We start from the raw sequence: 15,226 nt of genomic DNA on the forward strand, positions 1-15,226 counted from the left end.
GACACTAAACTTGGAAAACTCATATTCATTATTATGCAGGTGACAAAGAAATAATAAATGCTTAGAAAACGGAATTTTGGTACAACATTCATTAAGTCACTGACGCTCATGCACTTCTACAAAAGAAGGAAACTTATAATAAAGTTTGTTCCCTTTAACAAGAAGACATGGCTGGGGAAGAACCTTAACAATATTCTCTGTATTAATATATGATACGTCAGTGTCATCGATGAGAAACACGTTTTCATTTTTTGATACAAGTTTAAGAAATACAACTTTTATTTCATCATCTTCAACAACACTGGATTGACAAAGTGCTGCGTACATGTACTTCTTATTACTATGTTCTTGTTTCTTCTTATTTGTATGCACCTGGAGAACTTCTACTAACACATACATTCCTGTAGTAACACTTGAAAAATCATTTTCACTATTTTCAGAAGTGTTTCTGCATAAAGTTTCAGTATCGCTATACATGTCCTCGTATTGAATTCGCGAGCTGCTGTAGCTGGAAATCATACCCAGCTCTTCCTCACTATCAAGACCTGATGTTGGTGAATCTTCATACGTCAGTGTACCAATCTCATAATGACAGCACTTATGTGAATAATTGAAACATGATAGTCTTCGCAGACTAAGCTGGTTTGGATTATTGATTGCTTTCACCTGGTGAACTTTCAGTGTTCCCTTAAACGGCAAAACTTTCCCCTTTTCAATCACATCAGAAATATTTGTGATCTGTGTTTCGGTAACTGAAAAAATTTTGACTCCCGGACAATGCTCTTGAACATCGACCAAAGTATCTATGTTGGGCAAATCCCTTCCTTGAGCCACAATCCTGTCTGCTGTGCATTTACACACACCTCCAATTCCATCAGGTGCACCTTTGCCATGGCCTGCTTCCTGATAGTTCCATGTAACATTTGTAACACCTGTAAAACAATTTCCTATGTGATTGGCTAGAAACGAAAACATTGATTTGTTTCTGTACTGGCCAGATGGACTATCGCTAAGAAAATGTACTGTGTGAATACTTTCTGAAACAACATTCATCACCGGAAACAGATGAGCCCAAATTGCTGGAGCATTGTGTTGCAGAGAGCATGATACTGTGCTGAAACATTTTGTTTCTAGAGTTCCCGAGGACTCTCTGTAAAAAGCAACAGTGTGCATTGATATTTGTTGCCGTGCACCACCAAAATGGAATGATTGGATTTCTTCTGCAAACTTTAAATTATAGTTTTCACTAAAGTCACAATGTACGATGATTTCGTGATCTGTCAAATTATCTTTCAGTTGAAACATGGCGTTGAACTGGTGGAGAATCGTACCTTCGTGCTGTAGAAATCGAGAAAGCTGCTCTTCGTACATACTCACAAGATTCAGTAGTGTTGATTCCTTACCCTGTTTTGTTACTTTTATGGCTGTCTTCACTTGTTTTGTCTTTTTATCTATGTGGTGCTCTTTCCCACGTACCCACTGTTGAAATTTTACTGGCTGGTTGCCTTCAAACTCATTATACATTATTCCAAATTCTAGACAGTTCTTACAGTCACGCAGCAAACACACTTCATTTTTGTAAGAACAGCAAAATTTTTTGATAACATCAGAAGTTTTTTGTTCAGAGATCACGCCATTTAAATGCAAAGCCTCTACAATCAGTTTCATGTTTGCATGTACAGCACATGCACATGTATCTCTTTCCTCTACCTTCAGTGGGAGCACCCAAAAAGGGCAGTTTAGACAAAACAACTATAGCTAGCTTTTGTTTCTGGGTACTTCTTCAAAAATTGCTGATGTAGATTCTTTAGAGTATCTGTTAGATAACGCTTTTGTTTTCTAACGTTTTTCCGTGTGATGAAATCTTTCTTGCCAGGGCATATTCTACTGCTAATATCTTCTTGAAGGAATTCTGCTTATTTCTTCTCATGGATGTAAGCATTTTATCTTTGCACTCATACTTCAAAACACTTCTTGTTTCAAAAGTTGGCTTATTCCTCCTGTATCTAAAAACTCTTGCGCAAGCTGATTGTAAACGGTATTTCTTCAAAATCTTTCCAGCCATAGTTTTCTTAAAAACCTGTCTCTCTTTATTAGACTTTAAATCTTTGTATGTTTTTGATAAATGATCCTTCATTACTTCACCAAAAACAAGTTTCTTGACTACTTCTGCTTTTTGACAACATGGCTTTGACTTTCTTAAAAAGATTTTTCACACAGGTTTTTGGTGTTGAAGTGTTTTCACTATGCAAAGTTTTCTCTTTTTGTAAACGTTTGTATCGCTTCTTATATTTGTCTACTTTTTTTTTTTTGAGAGTGCTAATCTGTTTCTTTAAGGATTGTCGTTCTCTATGTCTTTTGATTTTATTTTTGTTACATTGATTTCCTCTTGACAGAATCGGATCTTGAACAGTTGTGAGGTTGAATTTCATTTTCTGAATTTGGAGGTGTATGTGCTTCTAAAAATTCATTTTCCTTCACGGATTGTTTTTTTCTTAATATTGATCTTCTTTGGTAGGCTTTCCACTGTCTTCTTTTTGCATGCTACTCTCTAGGATTCAACTCTGTTATCGGTCTTCGTAACTTCTGCTCTTTCTGCCTCAAGTATTTTTGCCTTTCTTTTTGCCGTTGCTCTTCTCTTTTCACAGAATCTTCCCTGGTTCTATTTCTGCGTTCGCTCTCCTTTTCTCTCTTTCCAAACAGCCTCTCTTCATTCTTCCTTGGGGCCATTATTCCAGTAACATATCTAAACAAACCAAAAAAAAAAGTGTCAAACAATGAAAAATGTAGCCAATGTGATAAAAAAAAATTTTAAAAGAAGTTTGAGATCATCCTAGCTTAAAATATGATATCAAAGGCCAATTAAAGCCTACATTATATTTTATAGTTCTCATTGTTGCCACATAAGAATCTTGAAATGTACAAATAAAGCATTATTTTTTAAACATGATGCATACATCATACTAAAACAAATTAATCTGTCATTATATTTAAGGTTATGTTATCCACCCAGTGTAGCTTTAATTGAATTTTTGATGGGAAATGTCAGCTCATGGAAAATGTCAGTTCCGTGTCGTCTTGCTAGGCACGGGACTGACAAATTTGAGGTTAAATTGGCACTGTTAATCAGAGAAATGGAATACCTAGGATATTCTTGGGTCATCTGTAGGTGTACTTACCTAGAAAGTAAAATAAATAAAACCGTGAAGTTATCTTTCCGTAAAAAAATTTCACAGCCAGCTTGGGACTGACCACCTTGTTGGTTACAACACAAATTCCACACACAATACCACTAACATACACACATAGGTACTCACTGAAAGAGAAATAACAACATGGCTTTCAACAAATATTTGTGGTACAAGCCTGAGCATATGCAGATGGCTTTTAACTGCCATCTATTATAAATAACTGTAACTTAACGATTAGCCATGGGACTGACACAAAACACTTGGGTACAAGATGTAACTAATTAGGGAAAAAAAATTAAACATGCTGGTTTTTTTATAATATGGTTTGCAGGGACCGGAAAGTTACTTTTAAAAAGTAACTCAGTTACAGTTTCAAATACTCCATTAGAAATGTAACCCTGTTACAACTACAAGTTACACTACTGAAAATATACCAGTGACAGTTACAGTTCTGAGAAAAGTAACTGTAAGTTACTTTAACAGTTACTTTGTGAAAAACTAAAAATGTGATACGTAATATTGTTATAATTAAAAGCTAATAAAACATATTGTGTTTAGTAAAGATATATGTTTATTTAAACTGAAAAATTTTAAATAGGTCTTAAATTACATTGAGTAATTAGTTCACACTACAAAATTGTTCGCAGAACCACACAAGCACTTCACAATAAGGTTATTTTTATCACTCGACCGAACTTCGAAAAAATTAGAATATGAAGGCCACTGCAACGAAAATTCTGGACTGCTTTCTCAGCTTCTCGCTTCATTAGATTCTGTCATTGATTTAGGGCATGTGCACAGGTAGGTTAATTAATTAAACAGCACAGCAGTAAACCAGCATGTCGCAAATATTAAATAAATGACAATCAAAATACAAGTGCAGGCTAGCCAACAGCAGTTTTATAAGTATAAGCAATACCATCGCAAATAATATGCTTGTCGGGATTTTCGTTCTGGGTTTGAAAAAATTAACAAATCGTTGTTCATTCTGAAAGAAATACATTTAAAAAATGTAACGCAAGAAGTAACGACAATTATCCTTACTTTAAGGCAGAAAAATGTAATTCAGTTACAGTTACTGAAAACTTAATATATTGCGTTACCACGATCGTTACCATAAAAAGTAACCGTTACAAATAACGTTACTAGTAGCGTGTTACTTCCAGTCCCTGGTGGTTTGTAAAATTGTAAATTTTATGAAATCAGATTAAAATTTGTACATTTGTAACATGAATATATATACAATAAGATGAATTTAAATAAAACCACTTGCAGAAGGGACATGCCACGGAACTGACATTTTGACATAAAAACATTATTTTTTTATTTTAAAAAAATGTACTTATAAAATAAATTTAATAATGATAAGATTAATTATGGTTTCAAATACAAATCAAAATTGGAAGAATGTTTTAGTACTTATAACAAGCACAGTATTCACCTAGGGACATTATGTGTGTCACTGTGCAAATATTCACCCTACACAGTGTTGCCAACCTTTTGAAACACATTTATGCTGCAACTCAGAAAAAAGTATGCTATTTTGAGAAAAATTATGCTATATTTAACCTTTTAAGTTATTTATTAAGGTAGAAAAACAATGCTTTTACGCTGCAAAATAATAAAGCTGTAAAAATTTGCTAAAACTTAATATCGCACATAAATTATTACAATATGCATTATTATAAATTAATATCCATTTGCTTTTTAGTCCAAGCTGTTTTTCTTTACACACACACACACGCACGTATTAATAGCCAAATACAGCTAAGGGAGAGCTTCATCCTCTGTACTGCTGTCGTCAGCAGAATTTAGCTTGACTTGTAAATTTTTCATTTGAAAGAAAAATATGATAAAGTGTTCCAGTCCAGTGTGGTATAAAATTTCCCTACAAACGATACCGCTTTCAAGACGTCGCTGAAAGATAGCAGTGTGTGTGTGTGGCTGTGTAATCAGAGAACCCAGTCCTTGCATGTAGCACCAAAACTGTGTTATCTACTGTATTTAGTTACATTTGTAGCTTTTGAACTCAATTCTTTACAGTTCATTTTTTCTGAAATAAAGAAATTATGCTACTTTAGCGTAGCATAACTGGCTTCATATGCTACATGCTACAGCAACAACAAATTCTGCTACATGTAGCATAATTATGCTACGGTTGGCAACACTGATCCTACTGCACATGATGCAGTATAAATTCCCCTTCCCCTCCCCCACAAAAACACACACCCACACACAGATAATTATTCCCTGCTGGCTGGCAGCCTGGCGGCCGTTAACTAACTACAGTAGCAATAGCGAGAACACTGCTATAACGAGGTATTTTTGAGGAATTTACGGTGATCGCTTGAAGCGCGCTTTTGTTATTTGTCTGCTTTATCTCCACCCCTCTCGCTCGCCACTAGACATCTTGCCGTTGACGCCTGTCACATTCTTCAACCTTGCAGTCGCCACCTAAGTGCATGGCTTTAAAAATAGAATCCCGTCCTTTCTTTCTTTTATCAAACTTCCGTTAGTTATCTGTGCCTGCGACTTCACAGTCACAGCATCACTGGCTGGCTTCAAGGCCAAGGTATGCTCGAGTCGAATAAACCAAGCCTTTGAATATACATACTATACTTGTACGCATTTCTTGTTATTTAGAAAATAGACAAAATCTATTTTTTCCCACCATTAAACATAACAATGTGCACTTTTTTTTTAATATAAATGCTCTTAATTAATTTGTTGCGACATTTTCATTAACGAATAATAACATTGTTTATAACTATGTTAGGCCAAAAAAAGTCAGAGCCGTCTTTATACTTGTTGCTAATTGATCGCGTTAATAATACACAAATATTTATAAACTTGTTTGGAATTATTTCAGTCGTGACACGTTTACAAACACGTCACGTTATTTATTTTACTATCTGACAAATAGTAGGCACTAGAGCTGTAGCAAACCGTATGTATTCGGTACTGAGTAACGAAACGTTACACACGGCTGCATCTCGTTACTCACATTTTTCGTATGTTTTACGCATGCGCGCGCATATTGGATGAATTTATTTTACAAACAACGAGGTTTTTTTATTAAGTAAAGTATAATTTGGAAATTCGTTGTCCAAGTTTTTTTTACTGTTTATTAAAGGTATTGTGTGTGTAGACAAAGTTTGAGATTGGAACAGAAACAATGTTAAAAAGTATTTTTTACAAATTAGAAATATGATCGCGTATTTTCACGTTTTTTGGTTGTTATCTTAAAAGAGACAATATTAAAAAGCCGCTCTAATGAGATTTAATTGTTTCTTGGTTAACAAAAACTATTAATCATCAAATATTAATTGTTTATATTCTATTTATTATTATTTACGCGACGTCATACTGTACGCGTACGCAATACGACTGGATTCGTTGCTGCAACATAACATAGCATGTTATGCGGTATCATAAGTAACGAGTAATGTAACAATAGTAACGAGTACTAATTGTTAGAGTAACGAATACATACGGGTACGCATTTTTTAGTTACTTTTACACCTCTAGTAGGCACTACCGTATTTATTTCCGAATCGCTAGGACAGTTTTCTTGTAATTTTTTTTTCGGTCAGTTGTTGGGGTATCTGTTCGGGAAAGGGGTGGTGATGGTTTGAGTTTAATCCCAAATTTATTTTCTAAAAAAGTTGACAGGTTTCTTTAAAGTATAGTTTTCAGTGACTATTTCGTTTTAGGCGTACGTGCGTTGCCGCACTCCTGCTTTTTTGTGAGGAATTAAATCGTCGCGCTACACTGGCACCACCTGTGAACAACATCCCGAACCAACATGGCCGCCAGCAGACAGCCCGCGTCGACAATAGATAGCAGGACTATGCTGCGTCGGCCACGGGCTGAGATGCTATACTTACGTGGTGTGGTAGGGTCAGTGTTGCCAACCGTAGCATAATTATGCTACATGTAGCAGAATTTGTTGTTGCTGTAGCATGTAGCATATGAAGCCAGTTATGCTACGCTAAAGTAGCATAATTTCTTTATTTCAGAAAAAATTAACTGTAAAGAATTGAGTTCAAAAGCTACAAATGTAACTAAATACAGTAGATAACACAGTTTTGGTGCTACATGCAAGGACTGGGTTCTCTGATTACACAGCCACACACACTGCTTTCTTTCAGCGACGTCTTGAAAGCGGTATCGTTTGTAGGGAAATTTTATACCACACTGGACTGGAACTCTTTATCATATTTTTCTTTCAAATGAAAAATTTACAAGTCAAGCTAAATTCTGCTGACGACAGCAGTACAGAGGATGAAGCTCTCCCTTAGCTGTATTTGGCTATTAATACGTGTGTGTGTGTGTGTGTGTGTGTGTGTAAAGAAAAACAGCTTGGACTAAAAAGCAAATGGATATTAATTTACAATAATGCATATTGTAATAATTTATGTGCAATATTAAGTTTTAGCAAATTTTTACAGCTTTATTATTTTGCAGCGTAAAAGCATTGTTTTTCTACCTTAATAAATAACTTAAAAGGTTAAATATAGCATAATTTTTCTCAAAATAGCATATTTTTTTCTGAGTTGTAACATAAATATGTTTCAAAAGGTTGGCAACACTGGGTAGGGTATTCTGGTTATTTTGACGCAATCGGTGATCGCATCCGCACTTATGGGGTATCGTTTTAAAGAGAATTCACACATCTGCTCACATAAATTAAGATTTCGTTAGTATAACCTGTTATTTTCCAATTATACAGGTTTAAACACAATTATTATCTATTTTTGGTTAATTTTTTATTTTTTGGGGGCCAAAATTTGTCCAATTCTGTTATAGCGAGGACACGGTTATAGCGAGGATCAAACCCGGAACCGTGACATCTCGCTATAACGGGACTCTAGTGTACCATTGTGATATTACTTGTTCTTGGGAACAATACTGTCTTGATTCTGTTATTACATCTTGAATTTACACATTTTTGGATTTATCTTATTTTGATTATTGTTTGTTGACTATGCTTTTTTTACTCCTATTTGGTATTTTTTTTGGTTTTATTTGGTGAACAAATGTTTAGGAATAAACACATATTTTTGAACTACGATTTAGTTGCACTTTAGGCTTGATTTTATGATCAGTGATTGATGACCAGCATATTATTATTTTTATTTTTAAATAATACACTGACTTCTGATTGGCATAATATAAGAATAAAGTTGGGCTGTGCGGGATCCATATTCTGGAAGCTTCAGAATCACTAAAAAAAATTTCTCTCCTTTCAAAACATAGTTAAGGAAATTTGTATGAATCTGGTAGAAAACATCTGACTATAAATGTAAGCAATGACCAAGTTATCCTGTCATGCTACAATTTTTTTCCGAGTAGATATACACAACCACCATCTGGATGTATACCTGCCCCTACCCCGAGTTTTACACGCTGCCAGCTATGTTACTTTTGACATCTAAGCCAATTATCTTTGCAAGAAAGATCGCTTTAAGGCGCAAAAAGGTTTGCCCCTTTTACTCGTACATGGCACACACTGCACAACTATCGTCCATCCGTCTGACCATCCGCCCTGCCTTGCATTCCCCTCCTCCATCCTTTCTAACATTACACACGTCTTGTCTGCTTGCACAAGCGACAACAAACAATGTCACTGCGCTTAACCTTCTTGACTTCTGTGGCATTGTATAAAGTAATGGTCCATGTCCAATAAATTATATTTGTAATATAATAATATTTTCTTTTTCCGTATGAAATAGGGTTCAAATGGACTTGGCGCTCGTTAAAAGATATAATTCCGCTGCACATTGGTTTCGTTTATGCTCATTTTGATAACAGTAGGTGGTTCAACATGCTTGTCTTCTGTATTTTTTATTTTCGGAGGATTTTATACCTAACGATTGATTATATTACCAAAAAATGGACCATGCCTATCTCTAACTGGAATGAAGCTATGGCTCATTTTATAATCAAATTTGATGGTAAAATTTAATGGCTCTAAAAAATTTACACAATCAATGGAATAGAACCGTTGGAACTTTCATACGGCTTGTTGAGAGTATAATATTCAAATGGCTGAATCGTCGCAGTCAGAGGAAGTCCTTTGACTGGGATAAGTTCAATATGTTTCTTAAGATTAATCCATTGCCAAAGTCGAGAGTATGCTACAAAATGTTTTAAAATAACAAGCGAGCAAAGTTGCCTTGAAATTTAAATTTAATTAAATTTAATTTATTTTCAAACTCGTGCCAGAGATGACTAAACATGGGCTTGATGCGAAAAATGCCACATTTTTATGTATAATGATCAGGTGTGGGTCTCGTGGCCGAAATTGTTTATTTCCCCCTCCCTTCCCTTCCCTTTAATACGATATTAGTCCTGGGTCTAACACGGGTTTTACTGTAGTTATGTTTTCATATATTGAAAGAACAAGTAACTTTTTGTAATCCTAGGTAACATTTGTTTATTTAAAAGGCAAATTTTTAATAATTTTATTTTCATTACATTTTTGCAAATGTTCTACGAATATTGTTTTGTTTCATTTTGAACACAGCAGCATTCACACAACCCTACGTTCAACTTTGGGAAATCTAAGCCAAAACCTTGAAGTAATCAAACCAAACTATGGCTGTGCAAGCAAGCCATAACGTTGTATTAAAACTTTACCTTTAAAGAAATAATTGCTGAAAATTTTTTTTTTACTTGCAGGGATGTCAACAAAGGCGGGGGCCTATGAGAGGGTTCTTGGGGGTGAACCCCCCCGTATCCTCATTACTGAGCCCTAAGGCTTATAGCTTAATTTGCTTTATCATTTGCGTACAATTGAAACATTTTAAATTTATAGTTTTAGTGTGTGTTATATTGGTTAACTGTTTTAAGTATTTTCCTTGGAGACATTTTTATTACTTCTTCTACTGTGTGTAATCATTTAAATGATAATTTTGATAATGACTTACAGACATCAGAAATATGTTTAAAAAAACATTATAAAGAGCTATTTTTCCAAATTTGGGACACCCCATTTAAATGGTAGGCACTCAATACCACCCAAAACCCTCCGATCATCTGTTCCCCCTCCCCCTCTACAGTCGAATATGGTCATCCTCTGTATGCCGGGACATGCTGGGTGTGAATTTCCTAAAGTATCAAGACAAACGGAAGCTGGAAGCTGACCCCGAGTTAGTTTGATCCATTAATATTTTACATTGTGCTCCGTGCCCCAGTATTTTATTGATCAGCACTCTGGGTGCTGAATTGCCCAGATATTTGGAAACATATTACTGGCCAGTCAAGTGTTCTGACAGGAAAAGTCAAAACATTGACTGTCTGCAGAACTCAATAAAAGTAAATGTTGCGAAAAATAATTTTTGTGTTAACACACAAGACTAGGTTACATTCAGGATAGCACACAAACAGCATGTAAACAGACAGTTGCTCATACACAGCCCAGAAGTCTAAACTACATTTGGCTATTCGCGCACAATACAATGGAGTTAAAAGCTTGACAACTTTCTGTGCATCGTACATCTATGTCATGCTATTTTCCAATGTAGCTGCTAACTGTTTGTGTGCATTCAAGCTCCGTGCGAGTGTGCTGTGCTCCTGCTGTTGTGAATATACCCAGCCTTAACAAAGAAGCAAGAACAACCAAGACCTAAATTCGTGATCTGTCCAATTGAAACTCAGCCATGGAAACAATTCATTCGAATCACAGAGATGTCCGTTTTGATTAGTTGCAGCGGAAGAAGCTAGAAAATGTGCTCGTTTGACTGTGACTACAACCAGAGCCTGATAATGTCCAAAACACTTCCATGATAACCATGTAATTAAACAAAGTTTTAATCCTAACATGAGGTGATATAGAACTGTTGAGAACCACAAATGCTTAAAAGAGCGAAAGATTTCTATAATATCAGAGTATTTTTTATATGAGTAGTGACCATTAACGAGCATTATTTATCATTGAGGTGTGCAGTGAACAGAAAAATTATAGTGAACATGCTACTTGTCTAGTATCTTTTGTGTATGTAAAGTGTGTGTATATAACTTTGATGCTGAATTGTGTAATCTGAGAGCATTATGGCAAAATAAAATAGTTAAATTATTTTGGAGAAGTTTGGTCATTTTTTTTATTTAAGCTGTCTTGATTCCCAAACATTTTGATTTCCGAGAATTTGTTTTCAAACGTACTGCAATACAGTTTTTTAATTTACTTATATTTTAGTTTGACTGGAAGTTGAGGACCATACTTGGTGTATTATTTGAATTTTTTCATTGTTATTTGCCTTTCACTAGCTTTACCAAAAAGTTACATGTTTTTCTGGCTATTATGAATAAGAAAATTCTTATGACACACATGAAATTTTAATCAAACAAGATGACAATGAATACTTAAAAAAATCTCAGAGGGTAAATGTAAATGTGCTACACTATGCTCAAAATAAATGTTGTATAAAAGCGTAATTAATAGTATTTACATTGATTCTTAGCATAGTGTAATACTAAATGTACGGAATGTTATGTACTCAGTTATAACTTGTGCTTTAAGTCTAATTTCATGATAGTGATTTCTTGGTCAAATTCTACTAATTTTTTCAGTAAACCTATCCCTCACTTACCTAGTCTTCAGATTGCGCGGATTCATTTAGCGTGATGTGAATTTTACTGACCCAATCTTGAATAGCACGTCTGTAAATTTCAGTTAGCACGAAATCTGTGTAGGCAAAAACAAAATTCGGGCACGACGCCACAAAGTCTGTTTCAACTTCTGTAAACAACTGATGTGCCGTGGCATACGGTTAGCCATACAAGGGGAAAAGAGATGCACGTGCAGGTCTGACTACGCTATCAGCTGTTGTACAAACATCAGCTATGGCAGGTCAAATTGCGGCTAAGGAGTGTAAAGGACCAAATGTTTTTACGTCAGCGCGTATGCCGCCGTGCTGTACCGTTGTCGCCTGGCCACAAACCAGGCCTTGAACTCAGTCTAGCCAATGGCAAGGAATTCACTCAAACAAAAGCAACGTCTGCCCATTCTGCAGGCCGGTTACTGTACGTGCTTGATCACTCATGTCATAATGCATTGTGTTCAAGTATTTGAGACAAAACTAGAAGTATTATGGCGCGCAGATTGTCATGAAGGCCACGCTTATGTTGGTAGTACTTTAGTTTTAAGCAAGTCAACTGTGTGCACAATCGTATGAAATAAGGACTCTTACCAAAAGTTTATATAAGTCTTATGCTGTTGGTTGTACTAGTGAGAATATATTTGACATTAGATACTGGAACAGAAATGAACAGATGATTCACATGGAAAAGTTTGTTAAATGAATGTTGCAATGAAAAAAATAATCATCGGTCTGACAGGATTGGTGTGAACCAGGTGGTGATATGTGAATAAGCACTTTAATATTTGAAAAATTATAATGTAATTATTTGGACAGTAATATCGGTTTCACTGTCTGTAAAAAATTGTTTGGAAAGGTACGCGACGTGAGTTGAAGGTCATGCCTGGATGGGAAAGTCAGCCAGCTGACTGACGATAAAGCACATAACCACGTATCTCCCATTACGCAATGTCGTATTTGTCATACAAAGTGCGATGGGAGGCATTAAAGATAAATGGTGTGACAAATTTATAGTCGAGTGTTATTCAACACATTTATATTACGTAAAGTATATTTTCCTACACAATTTTGGAACAAATTAAATAAATTGCTGGAAGCTAATGCTTCAGAATACGCAATTTCAAATAACACAAGCATTTTTAGGAACAAATTAGTCGTGCTAATTGAGGTATAGGTGTAGTTAAAGTTGACTTTATACCCTATATACTATATTTTTGACGTGATAACATCTTATAAATCGCTGAACGCCAGCTTCACGCACGAAAAAGCATGACACATTGTCACGTTTCGCCTGAGTCGAGCGTGAACACTCATGTCATTCGAAACTCATTTTCTGAAGTTTCACACCGAGTGACGAGAGAGAATGTCACCAAGCAACCCAATTGGTAAGTTAACGTAAACAAATTTGAATTGCAGTGGTTGGTTCATGATTGGTCAGTCTAAATTCTCAAATCGTGGTGATTGGTCTATGGAATAATCAGTTTAACTCTACTTTGATTATGTTTTAGATTTGCTTTGTAGAATTGGGCATGAGTAACAGTAGTGATTGCGACCTAATTTCATACAAAACTCCATAAAACTATTAAAACGTGGGAGGGGGGATGTTTTTTGGTCGTTTTGTCAAGTAAAGTACATATTTTCATTTAAATACTGATGTATAACATGAAGAAGAAAGGTCCATTATCGCAAGGTGCTTAATTTTAAACAACTGTTACAAAGATTGAAAACTGAAATGTAAATTTCTCACCTTAGATGAAACAGACCTTGCTGAGTGAAATGTGGTGTGAAGTTGTGTTTGAGTCAGTAGCTCAAAGGCCTCAACTCAATGCGTGGGTGTTTTTAGCAAACATTGTAATAGAACAATAAAATTTAATATATATGCATAATATATTAATTTTAATATAATAATAAAATAATATCATTTCAACATAGCGAACGCTGGTGACACCTGACTTTCAGCCATCCACCTGTAAGGTTGATACGCCTACCCCCCCCCCCCCCCCCTCCCGAACCACGGGCGATGCTCAAATAAACGAATATAATGTTAATGCCACCACACGCAGACTACTTCGGCCCCAACGCGCCTAAGGAATTTTAAGTTCAAAAACTGCTTTGAGCTGTTAACAACATCGTAATTGTTGCAACCAAACATTTAACGAACTTTTCCAGCTATAATAAATAACTAAAACATGAGAAAACTTGAAAAAAAGTACATTTTAAACAGCTATATTTCCTTTTCAACATTGGCTTATCCTATAAGATCAGGACCTGCCGCTAGAATGCGCTGCACAACGTGTCTCCCGTTGTTCCGTTGTTTTGACAACTTTCCTTTCTTGTTCTACTACAATATTTGTTTATAGTCTGTAGTTCAGTCATCGCTAGTTAGTTAATTGGAGTGCAAACATTTTTTTAAACGTTTACAAGCAACAAGTAATTTTGGCCCGTTAATCGTAAGTAAATGATTGAGCATACTTAGTTAACATATTAATATAATATTTTTATATGATAGTACAGTCCAGAGCCGATCTTTGGCTCACCTACGCTAAAAAATTTCTAAATCGCAATGCATGAAAGAGAGGTTAGTGTGCTGCAACATGTTTAATTTCCAGTCCAGATTAACTACAAATATTTGTTTTGCATATGTATATTTTAATTGTTTTAAAACTCTACGCTGACTCCGCTCTAGGCGTTGGCCAGACATTCGAACAATAGCAATCCTAAGGACCCCTCTAGGGAACAATGACATTTTAACGTAATTTTACAAATTATATGTGTAACTTATTCATATAAATTGACGACAGTCGTCGTGCCCTCCTAGGCTTAGAGGCCGTTTCTGCCCATCGCCGTGTACCTGAGGGGGCACGCCCTGTCCCCCCCAGCCAGTGCAGTGCAGTGTTCATCGTAAGGACGCACCCGCGTAGGATACCACAATGCCTCCTGTGAAAGGAAAAATGCCTAATTACAGTGAGCAACAAATGAATGCTGCAATGGATGATGTCCGTAGGGGAACTGCAGTTGCTACAGCAGCCAAGCGCCACTCTGTACCTCGTGTCACTTTGCTCTACAAAGTGACAGGAAAGACTCATAGAAAACGCCAGATGGGCCCACAACCAGTGCTCACAAGAGAATAAGATGTTTTAGTGACATAGATAACTACAGTGGCAAAAGCAGGGTTTCCAATAACGAAAACTGAGCTTTTAGATAGTGTACAGCACATAATTAAGGAACTTAACCGTAAAAACCCATTTGTAGACAATCGGCCAGGACGAACATGGTTTCTAGCATTTTTGAAACGTCATCAAAACATAAACAGTAGAATGGCTCAAAATCTTACTTCCAGTAGAGCATCAGTTCGCAAGGAATCTCTTTTAAGATGGTTTGAAGAAATAAATAACTATTTGAAAGAACAAAAATACGAGAGTACCTATTCTC

Source organism: Bacillus rossius, chromosome 1 (assembly GCF_032445375.1).
Source record: "Bacillus rossius redtenbacheri isolate Brsri chromosome 1, Brsri_v3, whole genome shotgun sequence".
NCBI lineage: Eukaryota > Metazoa > Arthropoda > Insecta > Phasmatodea > Bacillidae > Bacillus > Bacillus rossius.